This window comes from Elephantulus edwardii, unplaced genomic scaffold (genome assembly GCF_000299155.1).
Source record: "Elephantulus edwardii isolate Elephantulus edwardi_28Jun2011 unplaced genomic scaffold, EleEdw1.0 scaffold00043, whole genome shotgun sequence".
NCBI classification, from domain to species: domain Eukaryota; kingdom Metazoa; phylum Chordata; class Mammalia; order Macroscelidea; family Macroscelididae; genus Elephantulus; species Elephantulus edwardii.
Window position 1 is genome coordinate 9,964,687 of NW_006399793.1, and position 17,412 is coordinate 9,982,098.

Here is a 17,412-nt window from a genome sequence, read left to right on the forward strand (position 1 = left end):
CACCATCCATTATGATGCTGCCAATTGATCCAGTGGTGAGAATCTTTGTCTTCTTGACATTGAGCCTCAATCCATATTGAAGGCTGCAGTCCTAGACACTTTGCAGCAAGTGCTTCAGGTCCTCCTCAGTTTCAGCAAGCAGGATTGTGTCATCTGTATAACTCAAATTGTTGATGTATCTTCCACCAATCCTGATGCCGCATTTCTCCTCATAGAGCCAATCCTCCCCAGATAATCTATTCTGCATACAGGTTGAAAAGGTATGGAAACAGGGCACATCCTTGGCATACACCCTTCCCAATTTTGAACCATGCAGTGTTTCCTTGCTCTGTTCTGATGACTGCCTCTTGGTCCAAGTATAGGTCTCTCACTAGCAAGATAAAGTGTTCTAGGATTCCCATTCTTCTCAGAGTCAGCCACATTTTGTTATGGTCTACATAGTCAAACGCCTTTGCATAATCAGAGAAACATAGATAATCATTCCTCTGGTATTTCCTGCTTTCAGGTAAGATCCATCTTACATTAGCTACAATATCTCTAGTACCATGACCCCTTCTAAGCCCAGCCTGGACCTCTGGCATTTCTCTGCTGATGTGCTGTTCCAGTCGTTTTTGGATAATCTTCAGCAGAATCTTGCCTACATGTGAAATCAATGATATTGTTCTATAGTTTCCACGTTCTGTTGGGCCACCTTTCTTTGGAATGGGAACAAATATAAATCTCTTCCAGTCAGTTGATCAAGTGGTTGTTCTCCAGATTTCTTGGCACAACTTGGTGAGCATATCCAGGGTAGCATCGGTTAGCTGAAATATATCAATTGGTATACCATCTATTCCTGGGGCCTTATTTTTTGCTATTTCCTTCAAAGCAGCTTAAACTTCTTCCTTAATCACCATTCCTTTTATACAGTTGTCTCCCTTGTCTGTTTCAATGTCATATACATTATTTACCCTTCCCTTTTCTTAGTTTTCCCCAACCGCCATTTCAGTCCTGTTTTGTAACAATGGCATTATGCTATATTTGCCCTTTTTTTGTCTGAGATATTTCACTCAGAATAATGTCCTCCATGCTCACACATTTTTAATAACATTTCATGAGTTTCCTGCTTTTCAGTGTTACATAATATTCCATTGCACAGATACACCAAAGCTTCTCAATCCAATCGATTGTTGCTGGGCACTTGGGTTGTTTCCAACTCTTTGCTATTTTGAAAAAAGCAGCAATAAACATGGGTGTTCATAGCGTGGGTGGCAGTTCTGTTTTCTTTAGGGTATATTACCAGTAGTAGAATTTCTGAATCAAACTTTTTGAGAAAGTGTCATACTGCCTTGCACAGTGGTTGCACCATTTCACACTCCCACCAACAGTGAATAAGGGTTCCAGTTTCTACTCAAGCTCACCAGCATTTGTTGTTCTGTTGAATTTTTCTATTGTTACTGTGGTGAGATGATATCTCATAATTGTTTTCATTTGCATCTCTCTTAGAACTAGGGCTTTTGAACAGTTCTTTATGTGTTTGTTCACCGTCTGAATGTCTTTTTTGGTGAAGTGTCTTTTTATATTCTGTGCCCATTTTGCAACTGTGTTCTTTACCTTTATCTAGTTGTGGTACTCAAGTATTCTATAAATTCTAGATAGAAGTCCCTTATCAAACGTGTCATTACCAAATATTTTTTTTCCAGTCTGTGGCTTTCCTTTTACCCTGCTGGAGAAAACATTGAATGTGCATAGGGATTTTATTCTTAGAAGGTCCCATTCATCTATTTTATTCTCTTCTGGTTGGAGGTATTTCAAGATGCTTAGAAGACTGTTCATGTTGTAGATAAGGGCTTCCAGGTTTCTTCCAAGTTTTTCTTTAATCAAATTTATAGTCCTTGATCTTAGTCCTAGGTCCTTGATCCACTTTGCATTGGTTTTTGTGTATGGTGTGATGTATGGGTCTTGCTTGACTTTTCTACAGATAGTTTTCCAATTTGGCAACACCATTTGTTAAAGAGGCATTCATTTCATCACTTAACTGATTTAAGCTATGTGTCAAATATCAGTTTACTATAGAGAGATGGGTAGATTTCTAGATTCTTAATTGTATTCCATTGATCTATGTGTCTTTCATTGTACTAGTATCACATTGTCTTGACCACCACGCCAGTATAGTAGTATCTGAAATCAGGAAGTGAGATGACTCCTATTTTGTTTCTTTTTTTAAGGCATGCTTTGCAAATGAAAATGAAAATTCCAAATGAAATTAGAAATAGCCTTTTCCATCTTGTTGAAGAATGGAATTGGTATTTGTATTGAAACTGCATTGTGCATGTAGATTATCTTTGGTAGAATTGTCATTTTTACAATATTGAGTCTTCCTATGCATGAGCAAGGTATATTCTTCCACTAATGTTTTGTAATTTTCTTTGAATAGATCCTTTGTGCTTTAGATTTACTCCCAAGTATGTAATCTTGTGATTAGCTATTGTGATTGGTATTGTTTTTCTTAGCTCCAGTCTGTATTCTCTTTGTCACTGTAGTGAAATCCAATTGATTTTTGGTATGTTGATTTTGTATCCTGACACTTTGCTGAATTGGTCAACTATGTCCAGTAGTTTTCTTGCTGAGTCTTTAGGGTTTTCTAAGTATACTATCATATTATCTGCATATAGACATAATTTTATTTCCTCTTTGTCAACTTTATTTTCTACATAGTATTTTCTGAGATAACTTTTGCCTATATCCTGTGCAATAGGAAGCACATTTATGTCATATAAACAAATTTTTGAAATGAAGTGAAATTCTTCCACTAGAGGGACTATATTATTCTCCTTCATTCCCATTCTATCTTCGTCCTGCAATTACTATACAAACTGGAAGCAGACTTACTTGAGGTTTTATATAGCATGAGTGAAGAAAGTAAGCAGAAACAGTACCTACTGTGTACACTCATACACTGGGCCCTGAATAGCTAAGCTAATCTTGCAGTAAAGGTGGAAGAAGAAATCATCTTGCTACTTTTTTATCCCTTACTTGTTGTAAATTAGTAACATAAAGAGAAATAAAAAGATATTTAAGTATCATTAATATTTCTTTCACTTCTGTCATTTTATGTCAAAAGCTACTGAAAAGATTTGGCAGTCTTGAAAGACCTAAGAAGTATGTATTTGGCAATTCACTGACCATATAGTTAAGGTCCTCAGATTAACAAGGAACACCATGACAAAATAAGTCACCCCATTAAGAGCAGGAATAAAGAAGGGGCCAAACTGGAATGTGGAGGGGGCGTCTCTATAGGAAGTAAGGCTACTTTATCCAGGTCACAGCTTTCTCCAGTATGACAGATGAGTTAGGCATTGCCAAAGAGAAAGTATCTGGACAAGTCTTGCAAATCATGACGTTTAAATCTTTAGATATTGCAATTAAGACAGTGAGCAACACTTTCTATGGCTTAGCCGCAGGAGTCCTGACCAAGTTTGTGATAGGCTCTGCTTCTCTATAGACTGGGACAATGTGTGTGCACTGATATATGGCAAATTTTGTCCAATGCCTCTTTAATGGATTTAAGATCTCTGGTAATGAGAACTTGAAGAATATGGTCTTCATGAATTTACGGAGGCCAAGACAATCACGAAGAAAATTTTCAGGAAAAATTCATAACGAAAATCATAAGGGAGGAAATAAAAAATGCTAATAGGCAAGCACCTTCTATAATTGCTAATACATTATATTACCTTGTCTTGACTTTTCTAAAATAAAGAAACTACATTAGCATCATTAATCACATACAGAAAATTGACATGTAAACTATTTTGAATCATTTTCCTTCTGATAGGTGACTCTAGTTCCTATCCTATATTAAATGGTTGGATTTAGCTAAAAGAAATGCTTATTTCTGCAATAGTCATAAAAGCATTTTTCCTTTGTAGCTACTTGTCCAAGATAATGACTTAATAGAAGATATTCATTGTCCTTTATCTTATTTTCCTTACCAGTTCTTTGAAATACTTAATATTCATTTTGTTAGCTACTAAGTAGGGATGCTCTACACTAAGTAGTTGTGAAATCATTGGTGTCTCCTAAACTGTTGATTTGAGTGTGGCATCTATTTGTCAGAGGATATTATTCATGAAATATGAGCAATAATCTCAGTATAAACTTTTTTAAAAAACAATCTTTTACAAAAAAAATAAGGAAAAACTGGGGCAAATTTGTATTTTATTTTTTGTTGTTGTGTACTCTCAAGTCAGAACTGACTCCTAACTGATTCTCCAGCATCAGAAACAGTAAATATCTCAGGAGGCTTGCCCATCCTTCTCCCACTGAGCTGCGGGTGGATTCAAACTGCTTACCTTTGGGATTGCACCATTGCTTCTTCCCACTAGGTCAGCCCTTTCTATAGTATTAATGATTTTTTATTTGAGGATAACATGTTTCAGCTTAGGTGGATAAAGCAAAGATTCTTGAAAACTTTTGGGACTGGATGTCATTAAGTATAAAATTCGGTTTCAAAGCTCTCAATATGACATCAAAATAGTGTCAAGTCAAAGATTGCCAGGAACAGAGACAATTCACAGCTCAGCTTTGAGCTGAGCATATTGTGCTGACCAAAGCAGAAGTCCTCAGTATTGCTTCCCTACAAACTGAAGTTGTTACATGTTCAAGATTATATTTGTGACTCAGAGTATATAATATAGTCTATATGGTTAAAAATAATGGAGGAGGAGTCAATTATCATTGTGACCCTCTCATTGTGACCATTTGAAATTTTCACAGAAATAAGGTCTTTTCTCAGACTTTTTTTCCCTCCAAAAACTTTGGGAACCACTTATTTAATTTTTTGTAAAGGCTAGGTAAAAAAGGAACATATATTTTCATTGATTTATTGTCCTAGGCACCTTCTTTGATAAAAATCAGAAAAGGCAACCACAAACACACCTGTGGTTTCAGACACATCTTGCAGTACTCGAAGATTCCACTATATTAACTGTTTTTGGGGTTTGGGGTTCCCCCCCCGTTTGGTCTTGATCATGATATATAAACATTTTCTTTACTTTTTCTTTGTGGATTATGACTGAAAGTAAAGAATATCAGAAGAATGTTATTTCTGCTTTATTGACTATGCAAAGGAATTTGACTGTGTGAATCATAACAAGTTATGGCTAACATTGAGAAGAATGAGAATCCCAGAACACTTAATTGTGCTCAGGTGAAACCTATTCCTGGACGCGGAAGGCTGTTGTGAGAGCAGAGTGGGAGAACACTACATGGTTTGAAATTAAAAATAGCGTGTTTCGGGCTCGTATTCTCTCACCATACCTATTCAATCTGTATGCTGAGCAAATGATTCGAGAAGAAGAATTTGACATCAGGATCAGAGGGAGAGTCATCAGTGATCTGTGTTGTGCAGATGGCACAACCTTGCTTGTTGAAAGTGAGGAGGATTTCAAGTACTTGTTGAAGATTCAGGAATGCAACCTTCAGCATGATTTACATCTCAAAGTCAAGGAAACAAAGATTCTTACCACTAAATTGATAGACACCATTACGATGAATGGAGAAGAGACTGAAACTGTCAAGAACTTCATCTTACTTGACTCCACAATTAACAATCTTGGTACCAGTAATCAGGAAATAAGAAGCATTTCACTGGGGAATTCTGCAGTTAGGAATTTCTCCAAATTATTGAAGAGTAATAATGTCATTTTTTAAATAATTTTCAGCAGAATCATGCTTACATGTGATATGAATGATATTGTTTGATAATTTCTGCACTCTGTTAGGTTAAATGGTCAATTTGGAATGGGAACAAGTATAGATCTCTTCCAGTTAGTTGGCCATGTGGTTGTCCTCCAGCTTTCTTGGCACAACTTGGTGAGCACATCCAGGGCAATTATCTGTTTGTTGAAATATGTCAATTGGTATGCTGTCAATTCTTGGAGCCTTGTTTTTTGCCAATTCTTTCAGAGAAGCTTGAACATCTTTCTTCATCACCACAAGTTCTTGCTCATACTTTGTTTCATGAAGTTCTTCTGTGTCTGAAAATTCCTTATGGGCCTTCCATCTCCTTTTAATGGATCATTTAATATTCTGCCCAAAGCATCCTGAAGTATTGCAACTTGGATCTTGTATTTGTTCTTCAGTTTTTTCACCTTAAGAAATGTCAAGTGAGTTCAGCCCATTTGATTTTCTGACTCCGGCTCTTTGCCCATTTCATTATAATAATTTGTTTTGTCTTGCCACACTGCCCTTTGAAATCTTCTGTTCAGCTCCTTAATTTCTTTATTTCTTCCCAGATGTGCAGGCTGAATTTAGAAGTGGCTGCGGTACCAGGAATATTATATAGCTAATATTAGATGGATCTTGGGTGAGAGTAGGGCGTACCAGAGGAATATCTATCTTTGGTTCATTGGCTATGCAAAGGCATTTTTTTATGTGCACACTCATGTTTATTGCTTCATTGTTCACAATAGCAAAGAAATGGAAACAATGGCCCATCAACAAACAAATGGACAGAGAAGCCCCGGCACAGTCACACAATGGAATAATATGCAGCACCAAAAAACAAGGAACTTATGAAATATTATACAAAATAGGTGACCCTGAAGGACATTATGCTGAGTGAAATATCTCAGTCACAAAAGGACAAATATTGCATAATGCCCTTGTTATAAAACAGGATTGACATGGGGGTAGGGAGAAAACTAAGGAAAGAGGGGATAAATAATGTACCCTGCATTGAAACAGATGAGGAAAAGAATTGCTTAAAAGAAATATATGATTAGGTATTATTTGCATGACAACAGTCCAGAATAAGAGCTGTATAGTAAAGTAGACTGAGTGGGGGCAATTGTACAACAATGAAAGAATTTTTTTCCAAAGAGAAAATTGAACTGGGGAGGGAGGACAGGGAGGAAAATGTGCAACAAAGAGTGAATGTAAATTAAAAAAAAATAGTAATAATTTTAAATAAAAAAGAAGAAGAAGAATCAATCCCAGCAACCTGCCCAGAGTATGTGAGGCAACTTGCTTCCAAAGAGCACTCCAACTGCACCTTCTCCAAGACATATCTGTTCTCTTCGCCATCCATGGGATGTTCAGTGCTCTTCTCTAATACCACAGCTCAAAGACATCAATTCTTTTCTGTCATTCTTATTCATTGTCCAGCTTTTTTATGGCAAGTAATGGGAAATCAAACTGACATCATTACTCCTCAATAATTTGGAGAAGTCTCTAACTGCTGATTTTCCCAGTGCAATGCATCTCCTTATTTCCTAACTGCTGGTACCAAGGGTGTTAATTGTGGATCCAAGCAAGATGAAGCTGTTGACAGTTTCAATCTCCTCTCCATCCATCATGATGCTGCCTATTTTAACTAGTGAACTGTTTTTATAAGCTTACTGGAACGAAATAATCTGTAGGGTTTTTTTTCTTCTGTTATTCCACTTTAATACCAAATTTTACACCCCTTTTAAAATTAATTTTTACATTTTTATATTACTTTGATTTATTTACAAAGTTTGAATATATTGTTTTCCACAAAAGATCCTTCCCATTTCCTTCACCCCACCCACCCATCAAATTGTGCAACCCTATAATTAACACCCTCCCCCTATCATCACCCCTCTAATTCCATCCTCCCCCCGACCTTGGATCCTCATACTCATTCTACAATAATGGTTTTATACACTATTTGTCCTTGTGAGACTGAATTAGTTCACTCAGCATAATGCTTTCCAGTCCCTCCCAAGTTAGGTAGTAATTTACAAAATGATTGCTCCTGAGTGCTATATAGTATTCCATTGTATGAATGCACCACAACTTCTCAATCCATTTGTTTGTGGCTGGACATCTGAGCTATCTCCATGTTCTTGCAATGGTGAATGCTACTATGAACATTGGTGTACAAGTTTCTATTTGAATATCAGTTCTCGTTTTCTTCGGGTATATTCTCAGTAGTGGGATAGTTGGGTCATAGAAAATTTTAACTTTTTGAGGAAGCACCAAACTGCCTTCCAGAGTGGTTGCACCATTGTACAATCACACCAACAATGTAAAAGAGTTCCTATCTCACCACGCCTTCTCCAACATTTATTATTTTCTGTCCTGTTAAATTTTGTCACTGCTAGTGAAGTGAGATGGTATCTCACTGTGATTTTTATTTGCATCTCTCTTATTGCCTGTGATTTGGAACATTTCTTCTTATGTCTGGTGGCCATTTGAATATCTTCCCCTGCGAAAATTTTTTTCCATGTCTTTTGCCCATTTTATAATTGGGTTATCAGACTTCTTCTTGTGGAGGGCTCTTCATGAGATGGATTTACATAAAGGCTGTCACAATGGACAATGGAATCATATTCCAGTGATTGTGAGGACGGCACAGACCAAGGCTATATTTCGCTCTGTTAAACATGTTACCAAGAGTCAGAGTGGCCGTGACAGAAATTAATGGCAATAGGTTGAGACACCCATTGTCAGCAAAATGGAGCGCTCTCTGTTAGGCTTTGAACATGCCCTATAATAAAAGCAATTTTATTATATTCCTTGCTTCTGTAATACGTAGCCCATAACCATGACTTTGTTAATGGTAATAATTATAATTTTTTTTATTTATATTACAACTAGCATCTATTTCTTCTTTTTATTGCTCTGCTTCCAATCATTCATATACATTGTAATTTTTTTTTATTGTTATTAGACTGTGTGGATCACAACAAATTGTTGCTAACTCTGGCAAGAAGGGGAATCTCAGAACCCTTGATTATGCTTAAGTGAAACCTGTATGTGGAACCGAAGGTAGTTGTCGGAACAGATCAAGGAAACAGTTCACGGTTCAAAATCAGGAAGGATGTACACAAACTCTATGTCCTATCTCCATGTTTTTTCAATCTATATGCAGAACAGATCATCCAGGAGGCTGGGCTGTATGAGGAGGAACGTGGCATTAGTTTTGGAGAAAGACTCATCAACAGCCTGCATTACACGGATGACACAACCATCCTTGCTGAAACTAAAGAAAACCTAAAGTACTTGCTACAGAAGGCCAAGGACTGCAGGCTTTAATATGGATTGAAACTCAACATCAATAAAACAAAGATTCTCAATGCCAGGCCAATTGACAACATCATGATAGACAGTGAAGATATTGAGATTGATAACAACTTCAGTTTGCTTGGTTCTACAATCAACACTCTTGGTACCAGCAGCCAGGAAATCAAAAGACTAATTAAATTGGGAAAGTCTGCTTTCAGGGCCCTCTTCAGAATACTAAAGAGCAATGATGTCAGTCTGGAGACTAAGGTACACCTAATCCAGGCCTTAGTCTTTCTAATTACTTGCTATGTGTTAGAAAGCTGGTCAATGATAAGGGATGATAGGAGAAGTGATGTCTCTTAGCAGTGGTGCTGGAAAAGAGTGTTAAACATACCATGGACCACCACTAGGAGAACAAACAGGTTCTTCTTAGAGAGGGTGAAGTCAGACTGCTACTTGGAGACAAGGATTCTGAAGCTTTGTCTGACATAGTTTGGGCATGTTGCAAGGAAGGACCAATCCTTAGGGAGGGACATTATGCTTGGAAGGGGCAGGGTGAAGTGCAAGAGAGGAAGACTCTCGATGAGATGGATTGATTGACTGAATCGGATAATGGGGTAGGGGTGTAAAAGGCAATAAAGTTAGCTCATTGTAGAGCGGGTTTCAGAGCTGTTGTACATAGGGTCACTATGAATTGTAAGAAACTCAATGACACATAGCAATAACAACAACAAGGATGCCAGTTGAGGATTAAGATGCTTCTGATTCAGGCCATGGTATTTATGATCACTTACTATGCATCTGGGAGCTGGAGAATGACTAGGGATGACAGAAGTATCAGTGTCTTTGAGATGTGGTGTTGAAGAGAACTAAATATCTCATGGACAGCCTAAACAATAAACAAATATCTTGGAGACAGTACTGTCAGAGTGCTCTTTAGAGTCAAAGATGATAAAATTTCACCTAGCATACTTCAGGCATGTTGTTAGGAGGGGCTATGTCTAGGAGAGGGATATGACGCTCAGAAGGGTGAAGAGTTGGAGAAGGAGAGGAAGACCCTAGAGCAAGTGGATTGTCATGGTCATTGTCCCAATGGTCTCTAGTGTATCAGGAAGTGTGAAGATGACACAGGATAGGACAAGGTTCAGATCCATTGTTCATAGGGTCGCTATGAGTCATATTCAACTCAACAGCACTTAACAACAACAATAAAATGTGCCTATCAAATATATGTGCATGTGTCTTCTTTCAGCCTTACTATGAGCAAAGTGTTATTATAAGGTCCCTTTCAAACAGGAGAAAACAAAATTTAGCAAAATGCTCAGAACAACAACAACATATAACTATTAAATGAAGGAATAAGTATTTAAGCCAAAGAAGCCTAGAATGCACATATATAACTCAGTACATTATTAAATATTTTTGGTACCTACTGATAAGGAGTTGTGAAACCAACCCAAAGACATGAAGTTTGAATTCATCAGCTGTTTCTTAAGAGTAAAATGGACAATCTTCTGTAAGACTTAGTGCCTTGGAAAACCCACTGGAGGATGAGCTACTAACTGAACAGACTCATAGGTGTGCAACAGCACTAACAGCAAGTGTTATACGGAACTTCATCCAATATGGAAGCTTGTTAACTGCTGAAAGGAGAAACCAATATGGAGAAAAGAAATCTTTTGAACAGTCTTACATGTGTAGCCTTTGGTAAAGGGTAGGTTTGTTGCTATTTTCATACTCAGAGGAATCAGAAATTTGACACAATTAATATACGATCAAAACCTAATTAGTGAGAACAGTAAAGAGTAGAATTCAAAATGCCTCAGTCTAAACATGACTAAGTTGTTCAGGGGCAATGACATCTAGTGCTTCCATTTATATATCTGTCAGATGACTTGGAATTTTAATTGCAAAGCCCTTTCTTAAACTAAACATTGTAAAACTATAAATCAAATTTGTTTAATCTCATGAAGTTAAGTTTTCAGCCCAATTTCTAAATATGTAGATAGCAATAGTAACAGAATTGCTACTGAGAATTAAGTTGTATTCACTTCTGTTTCCTATATGAGTGTGAGTTTATGGAATCATATTAGTGAACACTACTATTCCATAACTTAGAATTGGTTCCTATGAGCGAGTAAAATCTGATGAAGAAGTTGCCTCTAGCAGAGTATAAGGGAGAAATCTGTGATTCCATTTCTTTTAACTTAGCGATTTTCTGGTTTGTTTACTGTGTGCCAAACATAACCTAAAATTAAAGTAATAACTTAGAAGTTATTGCTTTAAAGCAAAGAAAGAAAAAGATCTTTGCAGAAAAGTGTTTCCCTAGAGTCTTCCTAATACTGATTAACACTAGTTTTTGAAATGTTAATTAGTTTTGAGCTTAACAGCTAGTCATTGTCTGAAAGATCTTGCAGCAAAACTTTTTAAAAGTGAGGTCTAAAGACGATTTAACTCTTTAATTCCAAGGACCAGCCTTTTACTCCATTGCAGGCTACTGAACCATGAGAATGCCAAGTCTGATTAGCTGTGGTGATTAGCAGGATAACATGAGGACTAGAAGAACCCCTTGCCATTTTCTAGCATTGATAGAATATCTGAACCAACTTCTAACTTTTATCCTGAAAATACATTCAATTTAGTAGTATAATGGAACTTGCATTTAAAAGAAAGGCATATACTATGAGTAGGTGTAATACAATATATACATTTTTTTAAATAATATTGAAAATTACTATACTATATTCTAGTGATGTCCTTTGCCATTTAATTGGCGTAATGGTAGAAAATAGAGCTTTTTACTCCTCTCAGGCTGTATTTTAGAGACCATATTTGTAACTCCTTCTGAAAATGTAGAGCTAAACTTCATAATTCATTATTGTTTTTCAGTAGTGTAAAAAATATTCTTAAAAGAAAAATCACTCAGAACTTCATAAAAGTGGAAATATGACTTCAGAGAAAACATCTACAACCTAAACAAGACAACGGAAATCAGAAAAGTGGTAAGTAATTAAAAACATTTGCTCTACTCAGAAATGTTTACTTACACGACAAAAATGTCCATGGGTCTAGGTGAATGTATATATATATATATATATAAAGTTCAGTATAACTTATCCCATTGTAGCGAGTTCCATCACTACCAAGTCACTGATGACAACACCTAATTTGATTTCTCAGGTACATAGTTAAGAAATTTATCCAAAGCCATAAATTAAATGGCAAAAGATATATTTCAAAATTACATCCTACTTCTTTAATCTTTCTCTTTCCTTTCTTCATTTTGTTGACACATATACTGGTGGGATTTTGTTTACAAGGCTTAATTTTACTTTGAATACAATATAATTTTTAAGACTATGCTTGAGTCAACAATGTTAGCTCCATAAATGGGAAGCTGGAATAGGCTAGTACTGTATTCTATTCTAGAAGATGCTGCTTATTTAAGGTTTAAACTGAAAAATTCTAATGAGATATAAGAAGTGAGTTCTCGCTATAAGATTATAATATAGAACTGAAAAAGCAACACAAGTTACAAAATATTGAGATATATCTTAATACATGGAAAACACATAATACAACCTCAGGAGAAAAGTAATAAGAAATAACGAGGTCAACAGTGTAAATGATCTTCTAATGAGGTGGTGTTTATAAGAAGACTCCACTGTCAGTACCATCTTTGCTGAAGAATCATGACAAGAAAAAACAGCAAAAGGCTTATAGAGGGAAGGTGGAAGCAGGACAACAGGATTAGAATAAAACGAGCATGAATCTTACACTTGCTTTGAAAAATAGTCCTAAAGATTATTTTTTAAAGAAAACTTTTTATCAGCACTTTTAAAAATCCTAGTTTTCTTTCCTACCAAATAGCAAGTGTAAAAATATTTATTTACTTAATTCTTTAATCAAAAGTTTTAGCCTTTGTTGGCGGCATTATTATTTTTTTCCAGGTTTTCTCATTGCCTGTCTAAGTTTGGTTCTTTGACACCAATATGTCATATTCACTATGGCAAAATTTTGTTCTTCCATTGCAATCTACTTCTATTTTTCTAAACCTTACATAGTATTTGATGGAGAGCTATTGTTCATAGGATCACTATGAGTCACAAGCAATTTGACCTCTCATATACCAATAACAAACACTATTCGATTGCTTTATATAATAATAATAAAACCACACTTTATAGAATTTGGATCAAGTTTACATAGTTCTACTATAGATTGCAGACTTGCTGAAAATGGCTTGTCTTCCTCCACTCACCACAGTGATACTTGGAGAATGAGACACTGATAGCCTAGTGGTAAGAAGATGCCCTGCACTCTCAATGACATGGGGTTTGAATCCACCAGGTGCTCCACCTGGATCTAGTGTGATTTACTGTGTCTGTAAACCCACTGGAGGATTACTTCCAAGTCAGTGGCAAACAATAACAATATACACTGAATTAAGTAGGTCACAGAAGAATTCATATCTGTAAATTATGGTGTTGATGAAGAATATAGTATATAGTATGAATTTTCAGAAGAATGAGCAAATCTGTCTGGGAAGAAGTACAACCACATTGTACCTTAGAAGAGAGGATGACAAAGCTTCATCTCATGTACTTCAGGTATATTATCAGGAGGGATCAGACCTTGGAGAAGGAAATCAAGTTTGGCAAATCAAGAGAGTAAGCAGAAAAAAGAAAGGCCTTCAATTAAATGAATTGACAATGACTATAGCAACGTGTTCAAACAAAATAATGATTGTCAAAATGGTGCTGAACTGGATATTTATTTCTGCTTTATGTAGGACCATTCCGTAGGAAGAGGATGGGAAATCTCCTTTCATTAAATTAACCACCTCTGATGACTTTCTAAAGCCAACTATAAATTGATTCCAAGTCTGTGGCAAGGAGAACGGTGAATCAGAACTGAGTGTAAGGCACTTAACAACAATAACAATGTTCTCTGTAATATTGCTACCATTCTAAGCACTTAACTGTATAATAACACAGTACAAAGTTACTATTATTACCTTTAACAAACTTCACAAGAACTCATTGTGACGCATGACCGAACCACCATTGTTTTTTCTAGGCTATAAACAAAGAGGGGGAAGATTTTTCATCTTTCTCTCATGGTGAATTTAAGCTTCCAGAGAAGTTGTATACGTTTGCATTATCAACACAATTCTGTACGAATCATGTTAGTATGAAAATTTTTAAACATTTTTGCCTTTCTTTCTTTCTTGTTTTTTTTTCCTTTATGTAAGTGGATAAAAATTTCATTTTTCTTCAGCCTGAAGAATTTTCTAATATTTTTTAAAGTGTAGGTCTGCTGTTGATATATTCTTTCAATTTTATTAGATGTTAATTTCACCTGTAATTTTTTTTTATAATTTTATTTTTATTTTTTTTACAGAGGTTTTGGATTTCCATTCATTCACTGACGCAATTTTCTCCCTTCCCACCCCTCCCCACCAGCTCGCTTCCCCCTCCGAAGAGAGAAAAAAAAAAGAAAAAAAAATTCCTTCATTAGCATACAATTCCTACCTCACTTCCCCCCACCCCCAACCCCGAGTACACTTCTCTATGCAACCTTAATTCTGGATTCCTGTGCTAACCATAATACTCAATCATATATCACGTTTAATCTGTTCTTTCCCTCATCTGTTTCAATGCAATATACATAATTTAAATTTCACCTGTATTTTAAAAGAAAAAAGTTGAGAATTATAGAATTATGTTGTTGTGAATTTTTTGCTGAATGTATACATAGTTGCCAAATTATATCAATATATAATTGCCAAACCACTCAGAATCATGACACAGCTAAGTTGATACATATTTTGAGAGGAGCATGGTTAAATAAGCAATGATTTTATATTATCATGTCTTCAAACTCACTCCACACATTTGAGGAATGAATCATTGGGATTGGGATAACTGATTATTTTAAATTTTCTTTGAGATAATTAAAATACTTGTAGTACATTTAAATCCTGTTATTATATATTTCTCTCTTTAGTTTATATTTTCTTGTCTTTAGTGTGGTTTATAATTATTTGTTAACATTTAGCCATAGTTTGCACAACAGGAACTGAGTTAACCTCTAATTTGAGGATTTGTGTTAATCTAAGTGATTTGTTATTTTTAATTATTTTTATAACTGTACATATCAATAACTTCAAATCCCTCAGATGCCCTTGTGTTTTTCTGCTCCTTTGCTATGTGACTTCTCTAAGCAGTGTCCTCCAAGTGTATGTGCCTTCATCTTCCTAGTTAAAATTTACACTAATTGTATTGACACATCTTGGTATGGTAACAAAGGTATATGGAGAAGGGATAAAGGTGTTCTACTTTCTTCTATAAACCGTAGCCTGGATCAGATGCACCTTAGTCTCTAGACTGATACTATTGCTTGTCAGTATTCTGGAGACGTCTCTGAAAGTAGATTTTTCCAGTGCAACTTGGTTTTTGGAGTGCTGTTGCCAAGACTATTGATTGTGGAGTCGAGCAAGCTGTAATTGTTAACTTCAATCTCTTCTCCATCTGTGATGGTGCTGCCAGTTGGCCCAGTGATGAGAATCTTTGTCTTCTTTTTTATTATATTATTTAATTTTTTTATTATACTAGTTTATTTACAAAATTCAAATACATTGTTTTCCAGAACAGATTCTTCCAATTTCCCTCCCCCCACCCATCAAATTTTACAACCCCATGATTGAGCTTCAATCCATGTTGAAGACCTTGACCTTCTTCAGTAAGTGCTTTGAGTCCTCCTCTGTTTCAGCAAGAAAGGTTGCATCATCTGTATAATGTAGGTTATTGATGAGTCTTCCTCTACTCTTGTTGTCACGTTCCTCCTCATAATACCCAGCCTCCTGAATGAGCTGTTCCACATACAGATTCAAAAAGTCTGGAAACAGGACGCATCCTTGATTCACTCTCTTCCTGATTTGTAATCCTGCAGTGCTTCTCTACACTGTTTTGAAGACTGGTTCCTGGTCCACTTACAGGTTTTGGATAAGCACAATCAAGTGTTTTGGGATTCCCATTCTTCTAAAATTTGTTGTGATCCACACAGGAAAATGCCTTTGCATAGTCAGTGAAATATAGACATTCCTCTGGTACCCTTTGAATTCTGCCAATATCCATCTGACATTGGCAACTATGTCTCTAGTGCCACCACCTCTTCTAAATCAGCTTGTACTTCTGATAGTTCTCTATCATTGTACTCCCAGTCATTTCTAAATAATCTTCAGCAGGAGTTTGCTTGCATGTATCATTAGTGAAATTGTTCAACAATTTTCACACTTTGTCGGATCACCATTTTTGGTTTGCCAAAATCAGATATAGAGATAAATATTAATGTGTATTACAACATATTTAAATAATAGTCAATGGGAAAACTTTTAAAATGATTATGCCACTTTCCACATTAAAATACTTTTCAGGATAGCTTTAGAGCAACAGTAGACAGTTGTTTCTATAATACAAAAATAAAAATGCCACTAGTTTGCATGGAAGTCCAAAGTCAAAGACTGAATAAAATTATTTTTGTTTCACACAAAATATGGAAGTATATATAAGTAGTTCTCCAAGGAAAATCAGGGAAACTCTTGATGTATTGAATAAAAGAAAGATAATAGAGTTGTACACTCAAGTAGTTTTTAGGAGAACAGAGAAAGTTCTTAGATTGGTGAGAGAGCACACAAAAAAGAGGCAGTAATCAGATATGAAGCTTGCCTGAGCATATGCCAAACACTTGCAATTCTAGAACCTGAGTCTACACAAGCTCAGAGAGCAGACTGGAAGGTTTGAGGGTTATTGTTGTTGTTGTTGTGTGCCACGAGTCTTTTGCGATTCATAGTGACCCTATGTACAACATCCTGTTCTGTCCTGTGCCAATCGCACCGTCTCCGACACACCCATCCCAATTACCCCAGTCACTGAATCAATCCACCTCATAAGGGGCCTTCCCTTTCTGCACTGTGCCTCCACCCTACCAAGCATGATGTCCCTCTCCAAGAACCTGTCCCTCCTTGCAACATGTCCAAAGTATGTCAGATGGAGCCTTAGAATCCTTACCCCCAAGGAGCAGCCCGGTTTATCCCTTTCCAGGATGACTCTGTTTGTTTTCTTAGCAGTCCATCATGTTCTCAATACTATTCTCCAGCACCACAGCTCAAAGGCATCAATTCCCCTTCTGTCCTCCTTAGTCATTGTACAACTCTCTGATGCATAAAGAGTGATAGCAAAGACCATGGCCTGTATCAGATGCACCTTAATCTCCAAAGAGACACCATTGCTCTTCAGTACTTTGTAGAGGTCCCTAACAGCAGACTTTCCCATGGCAATACGTTTGAGGGTTGTTGTTGTTGTTATGTGCCATCGAGTCATTTGCAACTCATGG

The 17,412-nt window shown here is 36.2% G+C and overlaps 1 pseudogene; it reads left to right on the top strand.

Annotated features, from left to right (window-relative positions):
* Nucleotides 1-3,642, top strand: part of LOC102859939 — a 59,785-nt pseudogene extending 56,143 nt beyond the window's left edge.
* Nucleotides 3,643-17,412: the final 13,770 nt, after the last annotated feature.